Raw genomic sequence first — 18,928 nt, 5'->3', positions numbered from 1 at the left:
GCACAGAGCTGCAGAGCCCCAGCTGGCACAGCCTGCCTTTGTCCTGCCTTTATCCTGCCCTTATCCTGCCTGTGCTGACCCCTGCTCTGCCGCAGCCGTTCCTGGGAGGGCTGCAGTGGCACAGAGGAGCAGGCAGCAGGAGCTCCGTGTGCTCTGGGCCAGCTGCAGGGCTGGTGTTGGGGAGCCAGGAGGCTGCAGCCCCCAGAGATGGAGTTTGGGAGGGTGCTGGGGACAGAGTGCTCAGGGTGAGGTTTCTGTGCCTGCATTGATCAACAGGGGACTCTCACAGAGGGAAGACACCCCCAAAATACCCCCTGAGCCTTCCTGGTATTCACCCTCTGCTCTGGAGCCAGGCTGGGAGAGCTGGGGGTGCTCAGCTGGAGAGGAGAAGGCTCCAGGGAGAGCTCAGAGCCCCTGGCAGGGCCTGAAGGGGCTCCAGGAGAGCTGGAGAGGGACTGGGGACAAGGGATGGAGGGACAGGACACAGGGAATGGCTTTAAGCTGAAGGAGGGTGGATTTAGATTTTGGCTATCAGGAAAAAATCCTTCCCTGTGAGGGTGGGCAGGTCCCTGCCCCTCGATCCCTGGCAGTACCCAAGGCTGGGTTGGACATTGAGGCTTGGAGTGGAAAATGTCCCTGCCCATGGCAGGGGGTGGAACTGGCTGACCTTTAGCATCCTTCCCAACCCATCCTGGGATTCTGGGATTGTCTGACTAAACCCCCCCAGCCCATCAGGGCTCCCAGGCCGTGCTCCCCCCAGGCTCCAGGGGTGCTCAGTCAGCACAATTTCCTCTCTCAGGCTTTTTCCTTGGCAAAGGTGAGAGCGTGGATGTGGCTGGAGGCAGATTTGTCTGAACTGTAAGGATTTTTATGTGCCTGCACTTTTACACCCCCCACTCTGGGCCAGCTCCCAAAATCCTGCTTGGGCTGCTCAGGGCATCACAAACACAGGATGGTGACAAGCACCCAGTGCCAGCAGAGCTCAGGAGAAGCCCAGGATCCTGCTTTGCACTTTGCATACCTGCAAGGCAGAACTGAGCCTGTGATGGGCTCCTCTGATGTCCACAAGCTGCAAAAATGCTCAAGGCAGCAACACCAAAATAGAGGCTGGGGAAAACAACAGATGTCCCATGGTCAGCACTGGGAGGGATGGTTCCTGCCTGGCACAGGGGAAATGAAGCACAACTCTCCCTGCCTAAATAGGATGAGGCCAAACAGGCATTTATTGTGTCATGAACACCTGGGCCAGGTAGCACTTTCCTTCCTGGAGGGAGGCAAAGAGATTCCAGCTCTTTTTGGTGAAGAGGCTTTGGTTTCCAGAAGAGTTCAAGCCCATTCCACAGGTTCCTGCCACCCTTGTGCTGCTTTGAACCAAGGAGAGCAAGGCAAACATCAGCAGAAGATGGACAAGCCCATGAGCTGCAGGGTTGGAAAAACCAGGAGAGTTGTAGTTTCTTGGTGTGTGGGGTTTTTTTAAATTATTTTTTTTATTATTTTTGTCACCAGGGAAACAGAAGCAGAAATGACAAATGCTTTTGATTTGTTGACATTTCCCACTGATATTTTTGGCCTAATGGTGACAAACAAAGCATTTGTGGATTTGAGTTCCACACTACCTCACTGCCTTCCCAAAGTGAAGGTGGGAATGCTGGCAGAGGGCTGAAGGCACAGGTGGGGCTTTGCATAGTTGGATTTTTGTCACTTTGGACCTGTCTTCTCTCAGCTCCTGGACTGACTCCATCCCAGGAATTGTCACCTCTCCTTGGGCAGAGCCACCAGGACGTGTCACAGCAGCACTTGTGGCATCTGGAAGGCCACTAGAGTTTTACTTTATAATCAAGAGCCTTATTTCTTCCTATCTAGAGGACAGATGCCTTTGTAGGGAAAAGTGGTTGGAGGAATGTCACAGAATTCCAGGATGGTTGGGATTGGAAGGGAAGCTAAAAATCACCCAGTTCCACTCCTTGCCATGGGCAGGGACATTTCCACCATCCCAGGCTGCTCCAAGCCCTGCCCAGCCTGGCCTTGGACACTGCCAGGGATCCAGGGGCAGCCACAGCTGCTCTGGGAATTCCATTCCAGAATTCCATGAATGGAATTTCATTCCATTCCATTCTGGGAATTCCTCACAGGGAAGAATTCCTTCCTATGTTTTTCTAAATATGTTAAAAATGAGAACCACATTTTCCTTCTCTTTTGATTTGCAAAGTTTATCTGGAAGGAAGTGAATTGAGGAGCTGAGACCTGCTAGGACTTCCCTTAGCCACGTTCCAGGAGCTCCTGTTTGCTGGAAGGATAAATCCTGCTGGGATGTCTGTGCAAGTGTCTTGTGAAGAGCAAAGCTCTTTGATTATCCTGTTGCTATTTGTCAAATGCAAAGGAGCGTGTAAAAAATCGTTTTCAGCCTTCAGAACTCCTCTCCTTTCTCTCTGCTTTTGATGTCTGAAGAGAAAATAGCCCTGTGAAGCAACTGGATTTCTTCAGAGCTATTAACAAGTCTTTCAGGGTCCCAGGGTGACATAACAGGTCTGGTCTGACTCATTCCATTTAAGAGTGTCTCCTTCCAGACAGAAATAGCTCAGTGTGCAGCCATAAAAAACATGAATCAATTAATGTCTTCTATTAACTAGAAATGCAGATAAATCCCCTCAATCATGGGAATGCAAATTCCTGGCTCGCCTTCCTTCTCCCTCCCCGTGCTCTTTGTATTTGGCTTCTTCCTTAATCGATCTTTTCTGGATGTTGACTCCAGGTCCATGTGGTTATTTTTTGCAGCTGATCACTCTGGGTTGCAGAAAGTTGTGTCAGAGGCACTGGATGCCACTCCAGGAGATCTTTGTGTACTCCCCATGCATTCAGGGGGTTTGAGTTCCCCAGACCCCCCTGGAATTATCAAATTGCAGCTAAGCTGAGACCAGCTGGACTCTTAGGGCTGCCCTGTTTTGCTGCAGGGAAAGGAATTGGGCAGTACTGATGTTGTAACTTTGGGATTTGCTTTCAAGAATAAATATTGTAGGAGTGCCAAATCCCTTGTCTCAGGAGAGCAGAGATCACCCACTCTGGGGGCTGCCATCCCTGGTATCCCAGTGCTCTTATCAGCATTGTCTCAGATAGCAAACCTGCTGCACACAGGAATCACAGGAGCTCATCTAATAAATGAACAACTTAGAAAGGATCCCAACACAAGTCCCAGTGACTGAGCAGCTCTTCAGGCTAACAAAGCCTGTTGGAATGGGGATGGGGTTATGGTGTGTCCCAGCAGCAGCCTCTGCTCACTCTAGGCTGGATTTATCCCAGCAGAGCAGAGAGACTGAACAAGCCCCATCCTGATGGGATTCCAGAGCAGCTCTGTGAGGGAGTGATGAGTCCAAGCCCAGAACCTGCAGCCACACAGGACACAGCAGCTCCAGCTGGAATTGCACATCCAGGGCTTGGGGCTTGGCTGGAGATGGCACTGCCAGGAGAGGTGATGCCTTCAGTTTGAGCTTTCCTATTTCCAGACTCTGCACTGCATTGGTGTGTGACTCTGAACTCCATCCAAAGTGTCAGCAAGTTCTCCTCCCAGCTCAGGCACACAAAACAATCCTTTGCCAGCCCCACAACCAAGGACAGCGCTGCAGCTTCAGCCCCAAAAAGTGCAAAGAGCAGCGACTGGAGGAGAGAATGTGGGAGGATGGCACTGCAGAAGCTGGAGCTGCAATTGGACAATGAAGGCCAAGATGGAAATGGAGCCAAAGTGATCCAAGTGTGAGAACTCGTGACTCGGATCCATCTTGGCTCCATCTTGGCTGGAGCCACGGCCGGGCTCTTGCAGTGCCCAAGGTGAATCCTTGGAAGGGCTTGGAATAAATCCCTGCTTTATTCCTTCAGCACTGCCCAGCCTCTGCTCCAGGAAACTCTCCAGGCATCAAGGGATAACGGAGCCATTGCCCTTTAGAGGGGTCCCAGCTCAAAGTCAGGGAGCTGCAGAGGATGCACAGAGCTGTGGGGATGGAAATCAAACCTGAGCTGTGCAATGCCACAAATTAGGAGCTGCAAGAGCTGAGCTTAGTGAGTTTCTGAGCAAACTCGGAGCTTCTGTGAGGTTGGGGGTGCAGGAGGCAGCAGGACCTTGTGGCAGGGAAGGGAAGGTGCACAGAGCAGGGTCCATTGGGGACACAGCAGCCAAAGAATCCCAGGATCCCAGAATGGTTCGGGTTGGAAGAGACCTCAAAGCCCACCCAGTGCCACCCCTGCCATGGCAGGGACACCTCCCACTGTCCCAGGCTGCTCCAAGCCCCAATGTCCAGCCCGGCCTTGGGCACTGCCAGGGATCCAGGGGCAGCCACAGCTGCTCTGGGCACCCTGTGCCAGGGCCTGCCCACCCTCCCAGGGAACAATTCCTGCCCAATATCCCATCTCAATCTACTTCCCTTCACTGTAAAGCCCTTCCCCCTTGTCCTGTCCCTCCATCCCTTGTAAATAATCTCACTCAGTCTACCTGCAGCTCCTTCAGGTACTGGAAGGAAAAAAAAAAAAAAATCCATGCAACAAGGGAAGTGTTTCACCTGTATGAGGCAGATCTGGAAAGGGGAGTTCCAGTGACATTTGCAGTGCCATGGACTCAGCAATGCTGCGGTGCAGAATTCAACCCAGGGCACAAAATCATTTCCTCCTGCCCCTGCTTCTGGCATCCCTTCTCCGTGTGCTCTCCTCTTGCAGAGGAGATTTCAGTCATCTTTAGGGTCAGTTTAAACACCAAAGCCTCAGTACCAGTCTGTCTGGCAGCTCCTCTTCACCTGCTGCTAGGTGATAATGACTTGAAAAACAGAATTAATTAGGCCGAACCCTTCCATGCTTGCTGAATCTCTCAAGCTGAATCTCTCTTTTTACTTTCTTAATAGTCAGGGGAAAAAAAAATTCATCCTTTTCCCAGCAAGGAATAGCAAGGAAAGGATTTGCCTGTATTTTATTAACCATTTAATTGCTTCCAGGCAGGGTTTGGTGGGGCACTCAGGGTATCTATATTTTCTTCCACTTTTTAGTCTTAGACCAAAGAGCAAAAGCTCTGAGCATCCAAAACTTATTTTCCTCCACCTTTTAGTCTTAGACCAAGTAGAAAATCTCTAAACATCCAAATCTTGCTCAATAAAACTCTTTAGAAGGTAACACTGGATTCCCTAGGGCTGTGCCTGTCCTAGGGATGCTCCAGGTCCCCCAGGCTCCTCCCTGACCAGGCTGTCTCTGGCTCCATCCCCATCTGGGGGCTCATTTGACACTTTTCCTTCTGCTGGAGTGAATTAAACCCGGATTCCTTTCGAACCCATGCATCAAACCCTGCCCTCAGATCCAGCTCCACTCCCCGAGGGCTTTTGTTCCTGAGATACTGCTCGAGTAGTCTGAATCATGATCTCATCAGAGACAATAAAACCCTGAAGAGGCTTCTTAAGTGCTCGGTTTAAGCTGCTGTCAGGGAATGTGCCTGCTCACATAACGAATACATTCTCCATTTCCACAGACATCACTCAGTTCAGTCCCCAAGTTACCCTTGCTCCGTATTAATTTGGGGTCAGACCAATCAAGCATTGAGGGAAAACACATTAATGCCAAAATCAGAGGATTACCAAGGAGGTTGAGGGTAATGAGCAATCCCACTAAGAAAACATCTATTATTCATGCATGCACATGTGCACTCACACACAAATCACTTTTCTGAATAAAAACACCAAGCCAGAAGACATGTGGGATAAAACCATGGAAATAGCAACAAGTTCAGAATAAAAAATTTCCACTTTTTTTCCTTGAAAATATCATTTGCATAAAAAATGTGTGGCTTTTATCTAAGTCTTCATTTTCGTTCAGAGGAAAAATTGCCTTTCTACTTTATTCCCTGTATCAGAAAGTTGATTTCCCAGGCTGCCAAAGCTGCCCACGTTCCAGAGCCACAGCACAAGCTCCTGATTCCAAGGAGGAATAACCGGCACAGCTTCTGTTGATGGTCTCCAAAAAAGCCCTGGGAGTTTTGATGCCTCAGTCTGAGCTCAGTGGGGTTCACCTGAGGCAAAAGCAGCTGAGGGAGCCAGGCTGAGGCTGAGCTCTGCACCCTCAGGGCTCTGCCTGGGGTCAGGAGATGGAGCCAGCCCCAAAGGAGCCCCTGCCTGCTCTGGGGGGACAGAAGTGGCAGCAAGGGCTACAGTCCCCTGGATTGATGTGCCAGTCCCTGCTCAGGGACCCCTCACACCGACCCCATGGCAGATCCCATCCTCTCAGCCCTGGGGGCACATCTGGGCCGATCCTGTCCCTGTGCCCAGCTCTGGGGGCACATCTGGGCCGATCCTGTCCCTGTGCCCAGCTCTGGGGCACATCTGGGCTGATCCTGCCTCTCTGCAGGGTCAGTGCTGTATCCAGAGTGGGATGCAGTGGCAGCTGCCCTCTGATGTATTACGTGGATATAAAGTGCAGCTGAGGGCTCTCAGATTGGCTGCAGAAACCAGAGACTGGGATTGCTCAGGACTTGTCTAAAGAAGATTTTCCCATCCCTGGCAGTGCCCAAGGCCAGGTTGGACACTGGGGTTTGGAGCAGCCTGGGACAGTGGGAGGTGTCCCTGCCTTGGCAGAGGTGGCACTGGGTGATCTTTAAGGTCCCTTCCAACCCAAATCATGTTATTTGTGATTTTCTGTGATTTTCTGATTCATTTGTAATTATTATTATTATTGACTAATGGAATTTCAGTAGGACCTCAGTAAGCTCAGAGCTTTGATTTGCACTGTGTGGCTTCAGGACAGGGAGTTGTGCACTCCCCAGAGTGCTGAGCATGTCAGTGGTGATGACACAAAAAGTGTTTTTACATCCAATTTAAACATGTGGGAGCTGCAATGGCCCCAGAGTCAGGCATGGAGTCTGAGTTCAGGCTCTGCTCAGGGTGGCATGGATTGCAGCTGGCCCCTTTTCCTCCATTACAACAGAAAACCCTGGAATTATCAGTTTAGATGGGGCTGCTCGTGCTCAGAGGGGTGGGCAGGGTCAGGCAGCCCCTCCAGCTGTGACCCCACTGAGGCTCCTGTCCCACCCACAAACAATCCAGCTGCTGGCACATCTGGGGACACTGCAGCCTCCAGAGCCACCACCTCCTGCCCCAGAGGGCAGGTGGGACCTGTTCTGCTGGGCTGTGCTCCCCTCCTGATCCCAGCCCTGCTGAGCACCCCCACATCACCACAATTAACACCACGGCTGTAATTAGTGCTATTATCACATTACTGGCATTATTCTTGTTCCAACACAGCGTTTTTGTCTCCTTATTATGCTGTTTCTGTTGTGGCCATTATTCAGATAACGAAGCCAGATGCTCTGCCTTGCTCCAGAGCTCCCTGGTGCTGCTTGCTGCCACATCCCCTGTGAAAAGGCAGTCCTCACCCCCAAGCACTTCAAAACCTAATTAGAGCAGACAGACCAGCATCATCTTCATCTACCAGCAGCTTCAGGAGCAAACCCCCACTCTTCAGGATATCCAAGGTCACTTTGCCAGATTTCTCAAAGATTTGGGAGGGCTCCCAACATTGCCAGTGCCTGTGATCCCTGTGTTGTTTCCCTCATGCCTCCTGAAGCACACACACAGCCAGGCAGGTGTTTACCCTGCTTATATTTATCCCTGACAGGTGTCCTTTCACTTGAATGCAATTTTTTTAAATCTCAGGCTATAAATAAATGACTGAAGAAGAAAGATGTTGAGAATAAGAGACATTGAGGGGCTGGAGCGTGTCCAGGGCAGGGAATGGAGCTGGGAAGGGTCTGGAGCAGCTGAGGGAGCTGGGAAGGGGCTCAGGCTGGAGAAAAGGAGGCTCAGGGGGACCTTGTGGCTCTGCACAAGTCCCTGACAGGAGGGGACAGCCGGGGGGGTCGGGCTGTGCTCCAGGGAACAGGGACAGGAGGAGAGGGAACGGCCTCAGGCTGGGCCAGGGCAGGCTTGGATTGGATGTTGGGAAAATTTCTCCACAGGAAGGGTGGTCAGCAATGGAAGGGGCTGCCCAGAGAGGTGGTGAAGTCACCATCCCTGGAAGCGTTCAAAAAACGTGTGGATGTGGCACTTGGGGACATGGATTAGTGGTGACCTTGGTGGTGTGGGCAGCCACAGCTTCCCTGGACACCCCCTCCCTCCAAGGGAGGAATTCCTTCCCAAATTCCCAACCTGAATTTCCCCTCTGTCAGTCTGAACCCATTCCCCCTTGTCCTGTCACTTCAGTTCCTGATCAGGTCCCTGCAGCCCCTGCAGACCCTGGAAGGGGCTCTGGGGTCTCCACACAACCTTCTCCTCTCCAGGCTGGACAATCCCAGCTCTCCCAGCCTGGCTCCATGGGGGAGCTGCTCCAGTCCCTTTATCAACTTCCAGCTCTCCTCTGCAATTGTTCCAACAGTTCCTTGTCCCTTTTATGTTGGGGACACCAGAACTGGGCCCTGTTCCAGGTGGGGTCTCCCCAGAGACAGAATCCCCTCCTGGCCCTGCTGCCCACACTCCTGGATATTCCAGCACATCCTTCCAGTGGGAGATCCTGGGACCACCAATCCCATCTTTGCCCTGCTGAATCCAGCAGTGTAGCTGAAACTGTTTTAGTAAGAGCAGAATGAGGCTGAATTTTCTGAAGGGACCATCTCATTTTCAATCTGGATCCCTCTGGAGCAGGTCCAGCACGTGGAGTGGCCGTTTGCAGTTTAACACAATGCAGATGGAATTACTGTTCCCTGAAATCCATACATATTCTCCAAATCTGCCACTTTCTATTAAAATGCTGCAGAAGCCCTGGGAGAATGATGGTGTTTTTATCCAAAAGGTTAAGCAAAACATAATGAATGGAAAAGATGAGCTGTGACAGAATTGAAACAGGAATTTTCAACTTTTGAAAAACATCCAGATATTTAAGGCCTTTTAAATGAACTTGAGATGTTGTGTGAAATCCATTTGGTATGGAAACACTGAAATGCACTTTTTAAATTCCAAGTAAACCAACCTTTTAAACAACATTCCACAAACATTTTAAAAGAGTCAGTGCACTGTGTCTGAAACACGCTCCTGCAAAATCAAAACTTGGCAAATCTTATTGGCCTGAGCTTCCTCCCTTCCCCTCCTTCTGGGCAGGATGGGATGAGCTGCTCCTGGGGCAGGTGTGGGGGTGTCCCCTTAGGAGCTCACCCCTCTCCCTGTGCCATGGCAGGTCCTTTCCCTGCTCAGCAGTTGCTGGGCTAACAAGAAATGTCCTTCAGCTGCGTGTTTTGGGTTTCTGACACTTTGCTCATTCTTAGCTGCTCCTTGCAAAGGGGGCATTTCATGCAGTCCCATCATTTTCCCATATCCAAGGAAAAATCAGTTTGGGGATCCTGACCAGAAGGCAGGAGATGATGTCCCTTGTTTGCACTCAGCAGTCCCAGGGAAAAGGTTCATTTCTCTTCCTGCAGCACCACTATTTCAACAATCTGATTTTTAACTGATGAAAATTGAAGTGTCTCCTCCAATTTTTCTTCCATGGGGAAAGCAGAGATCTGAATTGCAGAGATCACTCTGAGGGATCTGTATCTTACTCTGGGGAATGTGGGGATTTGACAAACCTGCCAGGCAGTGCTGAGCGTCACAGGGGCAGAATTCACCCAGAATTTCTTTGACTTTCCCCGTTGCTGACTTTTCCAGAGAAGCAGATTATTCAATTTTGTCCTTCCTTTGGATGCAGCCCTGGAAAAGGAGCTGTGGGTTCAGCTCCTGCTGATCCCACAGGACAGGACACCTCCCATGGTGGCTGGGCAAGGTTTGGCTGTGTCCATCACACCCACATCCCCCAGGAGCTGCATTTTGGGTTTGGTTTTGGGCTCCAGGACAGGGCAGGCAAGCCAGGTGTCCCCTGGGGCTGTGCTCCTGCTGCTGGCAGAGGCTCCTTGGGCAGGTCCCCAGGGGGACAGGGCTGAGCCCCCCAGCTCTGCCGTGCCCACCAGTAGAACCAGTCTGTGCCTGGCCCCCAGCAGTGCTGGGACTGGCCCTGGGAGGCTCTCATCTCTCAGGGAGGGTGAATGGCTCCGTGAGTGCCCCAGATCCAGCAGAGTCATGTGGCTCCAGCTTTATTTGCTGTTATTGCTGCTTTCAAGTGGAAAATTGATATAATAGCAGTCCTTTCTCAGCACACAGCAGTCTGCACATTTGTACAATGTTCTTTGAGGACGATCAGCAGCCACTGGCATAGAAAAGTGACAGATGCTGTCTGCAAATAATGAGCTGAAGCAGTTTCCTTTGGAAGGGAACTTAAGCAAAGTCCCTTTGAGTTTGAAAAGCCAAAGAGGTTCCCATGTGTCCTCAGAAGCTGCTGGGAAAAGGCATTTTCTAGTGGCTCATGTGGCATAATTATTTTTTAACTGTTTCTCTCACACCAACTCCTCTGGAGAGAGGGAATGACCCAGTTCCTGTTTACTGAGCAGTTCCTACTGGGGACAGGCATGAAAGAGAATGAAGTTTATGGCTTATTCTGTTGCCTCCTCCAGTGTTCCATGTCTGCACAAATCACAGGGATAAGGAGCATAATCATGGATAAAGCACATCCCACACCTTTGGGATCCTCCCATCCCTTCTTTGCAGCTCACACCAAAATCCTTTCAGCCCCTGAGGTCCATGAGGAGCCCCACACTTGTGAGATTGAAGGAAGAGCCCTGGGAGGCTTCACCCCAAGCCTCTGATCCTCTCTCCTGCCTCCTGCTTTTATCTGGCACAGCCACAGTCGTGTGCCAGAGCTGCTTTTCCTGCTGGAGCTCTAGCAGGTGTTCAAAGTCCTCCCATCACCTCAGAGCTCTCCAAGAAGCCCAGGTTACTGAGAAGGAAGGATTCAAAGTTTCCTAGCTGGACATTTCCAGCCCTGCCAGCGAACTGGAGACACAGTTTGCCTTTAATGATGGAAATCTTCTTTCTGGTGCAATAGGGATGTTACTGCACGTGGTATTTTCTGATTATTGCACAGTCCTGAATCCTGAGGATGAAATCAGGCTCTGGGAGCCTTTACTCTTGAGGTCTTGGAGAGATCCAACATCTATCCATGCTTCTGCAGAGAACTGAACCTACAAAAGGTACCAGATGGGGCTTCTCTTCAGTAAAAATAGCCCTTGATAAACTGTCCCTCTCATTAGAGGCTTCTGAAAGTCTCTAAGAATTGATTTTTTCCAGCCTGACCTGTCCTCTTGGGCTTTTTTAGCAGTGGAATCCCAAGCAAATCCAAGGTAGGATGCTGTAATTCCCCACACATTAACTGGGATTTATGGTAGGAGCTGTGTTACACAGCACATTAAATCACAAATGGATCAAAATAATGAGCCACCATCCCTTAAGGCACCAGGGGATAGAGCTGAGGCACAGCCTCAATCTTAATTCCCTGTCTTATTTTTAAAAGCATCATTTGCTAAACTTCTTGTGTTGTTTCTCTTTGGATTCATTCTAGCTCTTTCCTTTCTGTCCCTTCCTGCACATCTATAGATGAGAAGCATTTCTGGGCAAATTTAGAATGGTGAAATGTTGTGGGAAATTAATTAATACTGATAATTATTGATGGATTCTGTAGACGAAACACATAGAACAAAGGAGATTAAATTTAAGGGATTCTACTTAATTCCAGTGCCTGAAGGGAGCTACAAGAAGGATGGAGATTTCAAGAGATGGAAGGACAGAACAAGAGGGAATGGTTTCAAGCTGCCAGAGGGCAGGGCTGGATGGGATTTTGGGAAGGAATTGTTCCCTGGGAGGGTGATGAGGTCCTGGCAAAGGTGCCCAGAGCAGCTGTGGCTGCCCCTGGATCCCTGGAATGTCCAAGGCCAGGTTGGAGCACCCTGGGATTGTGGAAGGTGTCCCTGCCCATGAGGGGTGGAATGGGATGAGATGAAAGGTCCCTTCCAACCCAACCCATTCCACAATTCTATGATGATTCCAGATTCTCTCACAAGAATTCTCTGCAGTTTTGTTGCTTTTACAATCTCCCAGCTCTGGACACAGAGCTGAACACAGTTTTCATTCAGGGTTGGGGTTTCCTTGGCTGGTTTTGCTCTTGGCTGTTCAGGGGTGATTTTTTTGCTGATGTCATTATTTGTAGACTTGGACTGGAGGGTTTTTGAGCTCTGTGACGTTCAATGAACTGTTCTCTGTGAGATGGAGATCCCTGGCACTGAAGGGATAATCGTTTAGTGACAGCAAAGGACAATAAGGTTGCAGAGCAGAGTGAGTGAAAAATCCCCATCCCCAAAGTGGCAGAGCAGGGACAATCCATCTCTCAGCCTTGGCTGGCAGGGAGGGAATTGTTGGACTGGGGAGCAGCCTGAACGGTTCAGGGGGACAATCAGCAGCTCCAAGGAAAATATCCATCCCATCCTGGGTCTGGAATAGTTTGGGAGAGAACAAAACCTCACACAACAGAGCTGGGAGGACTAAAGGCTCTGCAAATGGTTCTGCAGGTGCCCAAAGCTGAAAAAAAGGGAAAACAAGTGACTGTGTGGTGACAGGGTGAGGATACATCCCACATCACGTAGGAATCTGGCCTGGAGACAGGCTCCAGCTCTGAGAGCAGCTCCTCAGACATGACCCCATCACTGTGTCCCTGCAGCCCCTGCCTCTGTTGTTATCCTCCTTCAAACTTTGCACCACGGCTGGAAAAGACATCTGCCAGGCACAGTGAGCCCAGAGCAGCAGGAGGACATGAGGGCTCCTGTTTCCTGGAGCTTTGTGTGCCCATGGAAGTCAAACCTGCCTTCTCCAGCAGCTGCACAGGAGCCTCAGGGCCTGCACACACATTTCCCCCAGATCTGAAACCAAGAGAGAACAGGAGGAGGCTGAGCCAGAGGTTTAACCCTTCCTCGGCCGTGGGGATGGGGGAGGCTCCAGCCAGGCTCTGGATGTGGATAAGAGCTCTAAAACATCCCTGTGAGGAGGGAACCAGACCAAAGGACAAGGAGCAGCCTGGAGGACAGCTCTGCATGTGCAGATGGAAGGTCAAGGGAGCAGCTGGAGGAGAATGTGAAACCCTAAAAAAGCAGCTCTGAGGACAGGCAGGGGCAGGGGCTTGGCCCCAGCCTCAGACAGGGACAAACAGCTCCTCTGCATTGTCCTGGGCTATTTTTATCTCTACTTTGGTGCCTCTGAAGGAAAGCTGAACACCCCTACTGTCAGAGGAGCCAAGAGCTGCTTTTGCCTTCTTTAGTCTGTACAATTTCCCAATGAACAAGCAAAACAGGGCTTTGGGAAGGGGGTCCCATGGGAAAAGCAGCCTCCAGGAGCTCTGTCCCTGTGTTCCCTTTCTCTGTGGGGCTGCAGCACACGGGAGAGGGAGGTTGGGTGCTGTGGGTGACAAAGGGTCCCTGTCCTGGTGAGCAGTGGAGTGGCCGTGTCCTGCTGTCCCCTCTGGGATCCTGGGTGGGTTCCCAGGACATGGAGAGCCCGATTTGGGGCGCGATCTCCCCTGCCAGGGAAACTGGCTCCTGCTGCAGGCAGACAGCTGGGGCAGAGGTTTGAAAGCATCCCCGAGGGTGTCAGAGCTGGAGGGAGGGGAGCAGGCAGCGAGCAGAGCCCGAGGAGCCGGCGCTGGGACGGGAGCAGCGGCAGGAGGCCGGCAGGAGGATGGATTGCCCGGCATCCCCCCCTCTCCTTCCAGCATCCCTGCATCCCTCCCACGGCAGCATCACATCCTCCCTCCTGCAGCTGCCTGCGCCTGCAGAGGCCTCTGCCTCCTCCTCCTCCTCCTCCTCCTCCTCCTCCTCCTCCTCCTCCTGCCTCATTGCCCAGCCACAAATTAAGGGAGCAGTGCCTTACCTTGCCGGCACGGGCTCCTTGGGGCCCTGGGCCAGGGGCGCTGCGCTGTCACGGCGTTCCGGCGGCAGGGACACTGCACAGGCTGCCAGAGCTGCAGCACGGACACTGCACAGGCGGCAGAACGCATCAGCAGAGGTGCAGCAGGCAGAGGTGCAGCAGGCAGAGGTGCAGCAGGTTGCAGCCACAGCTGCACCGTGGGGAGCTCGGGCCCCGGGAGCAGCATTGCTGCTTGGGACACGCACGGAGCTGCCCGGCAATCAAAGGCAGTCGCAGCTCCTGCGCTCCCTGCTCGTCCCCTCGTGCCTGAGTGCAGCACAGCCCTGCCTGCTGCCAGAACAGCTGGGTGTGATCGATGTTTGGCTTTTCATCCATCCTGTGCATCTGCTCCGTGCGTGCGGGGTGGCAGTGAGAGCGGAGGGCACGTCTGAACCCTGCTCTCGTGTCATTCACTGTCTGTGGCCTGAATGCAGAGCCCAGGTAGCCTCCTGCTGCTCACCTGGGCCTCTGCAGAGCGGGGTTACTGACAGCCCCTCCTCGTCGGTCCCCCAAAAAAGAGCTGGGCTTAGAACCCAAAAATCCCGCCCCGCGCAGCCGGGCACTCTCCTGCACAGACAGACAAGGCTCGGCAGTGAAAGCCAGAGGAAAAACAGAGTTCCCAGTTTGTTTACTACCTCTTGGCACACATCCATGCCCAGCTTTTTATATCCCACTGCCAGCTCTGCAGCCCTGGTGAGCAGGAGGAGCTCTGGGGGGACCATCCCGGCTCCCTGAGAGCTGAGTGTGGAGCTGCTGCCCTACAGGGAATTCCTCATCTGGAAATACAGGAGTGTGGCTGTGCGTGTGCCGGGGCAGGATAAGGGATTTCAGCCCAAGCTGCTCTGCAAAAAAGCTCTTCCCTGCATTTCTGAGCTGCCATGGGAGGCAAAGCTGACGTCGTTTCTGAGCAGGGAAATTTGTGGAGGTTTCTGGACAGTGGAGGGAGAGAAAGGCTAATCCAGACGTACTGATACACAGGACGAGTTTTAGGTGCAAACCAAGGCTCACAAAAGGAGGTGTTTTGGCAAAGATCTTAATTCCCTGGGTCAGGGGAGCAGCCAGTTAAAAAGAAAAAAAAACAAAAATACAATTCTGTGACCCTTCTGTACCTGACAGTAGGGAAAATGTGATCATAATGCTGTTTTCAGCTAGAAGGTAGTTCCAAAATAAGTGATCATAAAAAAGAAAAAAAGAAAAAATAAAACATTCATTAACTTAAAACCAGTTTCACCGAGGATTGACTCCCACAAAGCTCCACTGCTTGTGCTGAGTGCAACAAGGGACAATGTCACCCTCGTTAGGTGACAATCCCAGCATGTGAGTGGTTCCAGGGTCCCCAGCAAGGCAGGATGAGTGGGAATTCTCTTTCCACCCCTCACACAGGAATTATTTCAAGTCAAGGTGGCCAACCCCTGGTGTTTCATGGTGGAGCTTTAGGTTGGGGTATGGTCGAGGTCATTGATTCACATTCAGATAAATTACTGAAATAAAGGGAGTAAAGAATTGGGAGCTGGAAGGAAATAGGGTTAATCCAAATAATCATGTTGCCTGGGATGGGAATGGCCTGGATCTTGCAGCACACGAGGCTGAAGCTGCAGAGCCATCCTGGCCGTGGGTGTGTGTGGTGTTAGCAGGAACAGTGGCACAGACACTGCACAGCCTGCACGTGTCAGCTCATTCCTCACTGTGCTTGCATTTCCCTCCTTTCCTTCTTTACCAGGAACAAGGAAAAAATATCCTTGAGGCCCCTTTGAAAGTGTCTCGAGCATCCCAGTGATGCTTGAACAGCAGCCTCAAGGGCAGGTCTATGGGTCAAGTATGGCCAAAGCATTTCCAGGGACCCAGCACAGCAGGGACCTGGAGCTGCTGGAGAGATGCAGAGGAGGCTCCAGGATGAGCAGAGGATGGAGCAGCTCTGCTGGGAGGAAAGGCTGGCACAGCTGGCATTGTTCACCTGCACAGGAGAAGCTTTGGGGTGAGCTCAGTGTGACCTTGCAGGACCTGAAGGAGCTGCAGGAAAGATGGAGAGAGACAATTGCCAAGGGATGGAGGGACAGGACACAGGGAATGGCTTCAGACTGACACAGGGCAGGGCTGGATGGGATATTGGGCAGGAATTGTTCCCTGTGAGGGTGGGCAGGCCCTGGCACAGGGTGCCCAGAGCAGCTGTGGCTGCCCCTGGATCCCTGGCAGTGCCCAAGGCCAGGTTGGACATTGGGGCTTGGAGCAGCCTGGGACAGTGGGAGGTGTCCCTGCCATGGCAGGGGTGGAAGCTTGGAATGAGATGGGGTTTAAGGACCCTTCCAGCCCAGGCCTGTGATGATTTTATGATTCTGTGATTCTCTTATCTCTGGGATGTCTCAGAGGTGGCCCAGAGGGGAATCCCAGAGGGACAGGTACAGCTGCCATGGTCCATCCTGCCTGGCCTTGGAATGATGAACCATGGCAGGTGTTGGACAAATCCCAAATCTCGGGGTAGAAACCCCCCTGTGGGGTTTGCTGTAGGAGCCGGTGTGTTTGAGGCACTGCAAGGGCTTGGGGTGGAGAACTGGGAGAGGATGGATTTGGGTTCTGGGAGGGGATGGATTTGGGTTCTGGGAGAGGATGGATTTGGGTTCTTGGAGAGGATGGATTTGGGGTCCTGGGGAGGATGGATTCGAGTTCTGGTAGAGGATGGATTTGGGGTTCTGGGAGAGGATGGATTCGTGTTCTGGGAGAGAATGAATTTGGGTTCCCTGGTAGAAAATGGACTTGGGTTCTAGGAGAGGATGGATTTGGGGTTCTGGGAAAGGATGGATTCAGGTCCCTGGGAAAGGAAGGATTTGGGCTCTGCAATGATTGCCAACAGTCCTGCAGCCCATGAAGGGTTTGTTAAGGGTTTGTTAAGGGTTTGTTCTGTTCCTCACAGCCATTCTAAGAGCAGTGCCTGGCATTCTCCGAACTGCTCTTAAAACATTACCATATTTATAAGTAATGCCCTAATTTGAAGGGATATCGAGTTCTTTTGGATGTAAGTAGTTATTAATTACAATGCAACAGGAAAATTCATTAGGGAATAGAATCAAACTTTCAATTAATGTCATTTTTATCCGGGAACATTAGATGAGCTGCTTTTTTTTTTTTCCTTTGCCTTTAACAAGGATCTGGAAACATTTGCTAATTTCCAACTATTATAGTTCCTTCTATGAAATAATGTGAGCTCTCATTTGCATATAAGAAAACATTTTCTGTATTCACTGTGACTCTGAGCTGCCCTATTTATATCAGGAAATGGAGCTGAAGACTCCCTGTGCATTTCAAGGCGAGGCTTTTCTCCTGCAGAAGAGCAGAACATTTTTCCAGGCTCACACTGAACGAGGGGTGTTATTTTGGGGGGCTCTAGCCCTGAGCTCTGCACAAGGCAGAGCAGAGGGGCTGAGAAAAAGCTCAGGGCATTTCATGCTGAGTGTTCCACAAACATTTCCCTCTGTCTTTTTCTGAAGTGCTCTCTGCACTTCTTGTTCCAAATCTTTTATTTTCAATTTCGTTTTCAGTCTTAAAGCCAAACCTGCTCGATACAACAAAGAGTCTTCAGGTGCCAGGTGTGAAATCCTTCTCACCTCAAACAGAACAGATCAGACACCTCCAGACTCTTTTGGTGGGGAACTTCTTTTCCTCTCTGATCTGGGAACATTTTCAGGCCCAGGCTTGGTTTGTTCTGTTGTTTCTATATCTAAGAGGCCATTCCACAGCATCCCCAGCTGCAAGTCCATGGAAAATGAATCTTTAGTGCAGAGGACTGAACCTGTGCTGTTCCATGTCCATCTAAGCTCTGAATGGCTGATTTTGGTTTTATCTGTGTTCTTCTGATGAATCCTGAACAGCCACAGGAAAAATAAATAATTTGCTCCCTCCTTCCACATCTTTTGTCTCCCAGGTTTCCACGTTTGTTGTTGCTGCAAGTATCAGATAAATCAGCTGCATTAAAAAAAAAATTAAAATCAGCAATAGCAGTAATCACCATTCCATTAATGATCTAAATGCTGAGGGCAGGGCAAGGCAGGTAATTAATTTCAATTTTTGAAGCAGAAAAATCCATCAATGTTTCAGTTGATCCCAGACAGTTTTATTTTGGTTTTATATTACAAAAAAAGTTTCAGATCCTTGCAAAATAACTTTATTATAGTTAATTTTGTCCTGAGCTTTTCCCAACGATAAAAAAAGTTCAAAAATCCTTCTTCCCTTGCCCCACTATCTTATGAAGAGAGGAGCCCCAGGCCATGGGATAAATGAGAACAAAAAGAGCTTTTGGGTAAGGCTCCTGTTGGAAACCAGGGATGGGGATTTCTCAGAGAAACCTCTTTTTGATAAAACCTCTAAGCCTTTCCCACCCAGGGCAGTAAAATGAGCTTACAGGGACAGCCCAGCATGGCCTGACCTGGGCAGATGCTCCTGAGCCAGGAGCTGCAGGAGGGAGGAGATGTCCCAGCAGTGTCCAGGGAGGAGATTCCCAATGGCTCCTTGTGGGCACCCCAAAATCCAGGGCCCCAAAACCCCTCTCCCCTGGGGCAGGGTGCTGCTGCAGCATCCCCAGAGCTCTGGGTGCCCTGCAGGAGTCCCAGGCTGACTGAGCAGCTCCTTCCTCTCCCCACGCCTTTCTCCTGCCCTTCAGCTCCTCTCCCTGGGCCAGCCCGTTCCAGGCTTTTGTTCCTTTCTTGGATGGAAACTTCCTTCAGTTTTCCACTCGGAATTTATTCATGGCTAGTGCCTACTTTTTGTTCTTGTGCCAAGTTTGTCTGTTAGATCTTCTCTCTCCCCAGCACTTTGCCTGCCCACATTTATTTATAGAAAGCAATCTTTGCCTTTTTTTTTTTTTTTTTTTACTTTCTTTCTTTCTTTTTTCTTTTCTTGATTTTTTTTCCTCCACAGAGCCCTTTAAGCCCTTCCTGACCATGGCAAAGCCTGGCTTTTGGGCAGGTGTCCAGCCTTGCTCTGCAGCCACCCTTTAGATCTGTGCTCCTGAGCTCTGGAGGTTCCTCGGGGCAGGCAGGACTTGTTTCTCTTGAGGAGCCTCAGCAGAGCCTTTCAGCTGTCTCTGAGCCCTGGGTGTTTTTCTTGTC

At 50.9% G+C, this 18,928-nt stretch overlaps 1 protein-coding gene and 1 long non-coding RNA gene across 2 annotated transcripts in view; one reads left to right on the top strand and one right to left on the bottom strand.

Annotated features, from left to right (window-relative positions):
• Nucleotides 1-13,938, bottom strand: part of LOC148221597 (uncharacterized) — a 29,113-nt gene extending 15,175 nt beyond the window's left edge. The window contains exon 1 of the long non-coding RNA XR_015807864.1: nt 13,794-13,938. This is a non-coding gene — a long non-coding RNA (uncharacterized LOC148221597). The remainder of the gene's footprint in view (nt 1-13,793) is intronic.
• The window catches only part of SHISA6 (shisa family member 6), a 190,896-nt gene that overhangs the window by 60,676 nt on the left and 111,292 nt on the right, over nt 1-18,928 (top strand). The gene's annotated exons all lie outside the window — the stretch shown is intronic.

This window comes from Sturnus vulgaris, chromosome 20, assembly GCF_052056855.1.
Source record: "Sturnus vulgaris isolate bStuVul1 chromosome 20, bStuVul1.hap1, whole genome shotgun sequence".
NCBI lineage: Eukaryota > Metazoa > Chordata > Aves > Passeriformes > Sturnidae > Sturnus > Sturnus vulgaris.
Note: the sequence above shows the minus strand (reverse complement) of the source record. Positions and strands in the feature narration are given on the sequence as shown.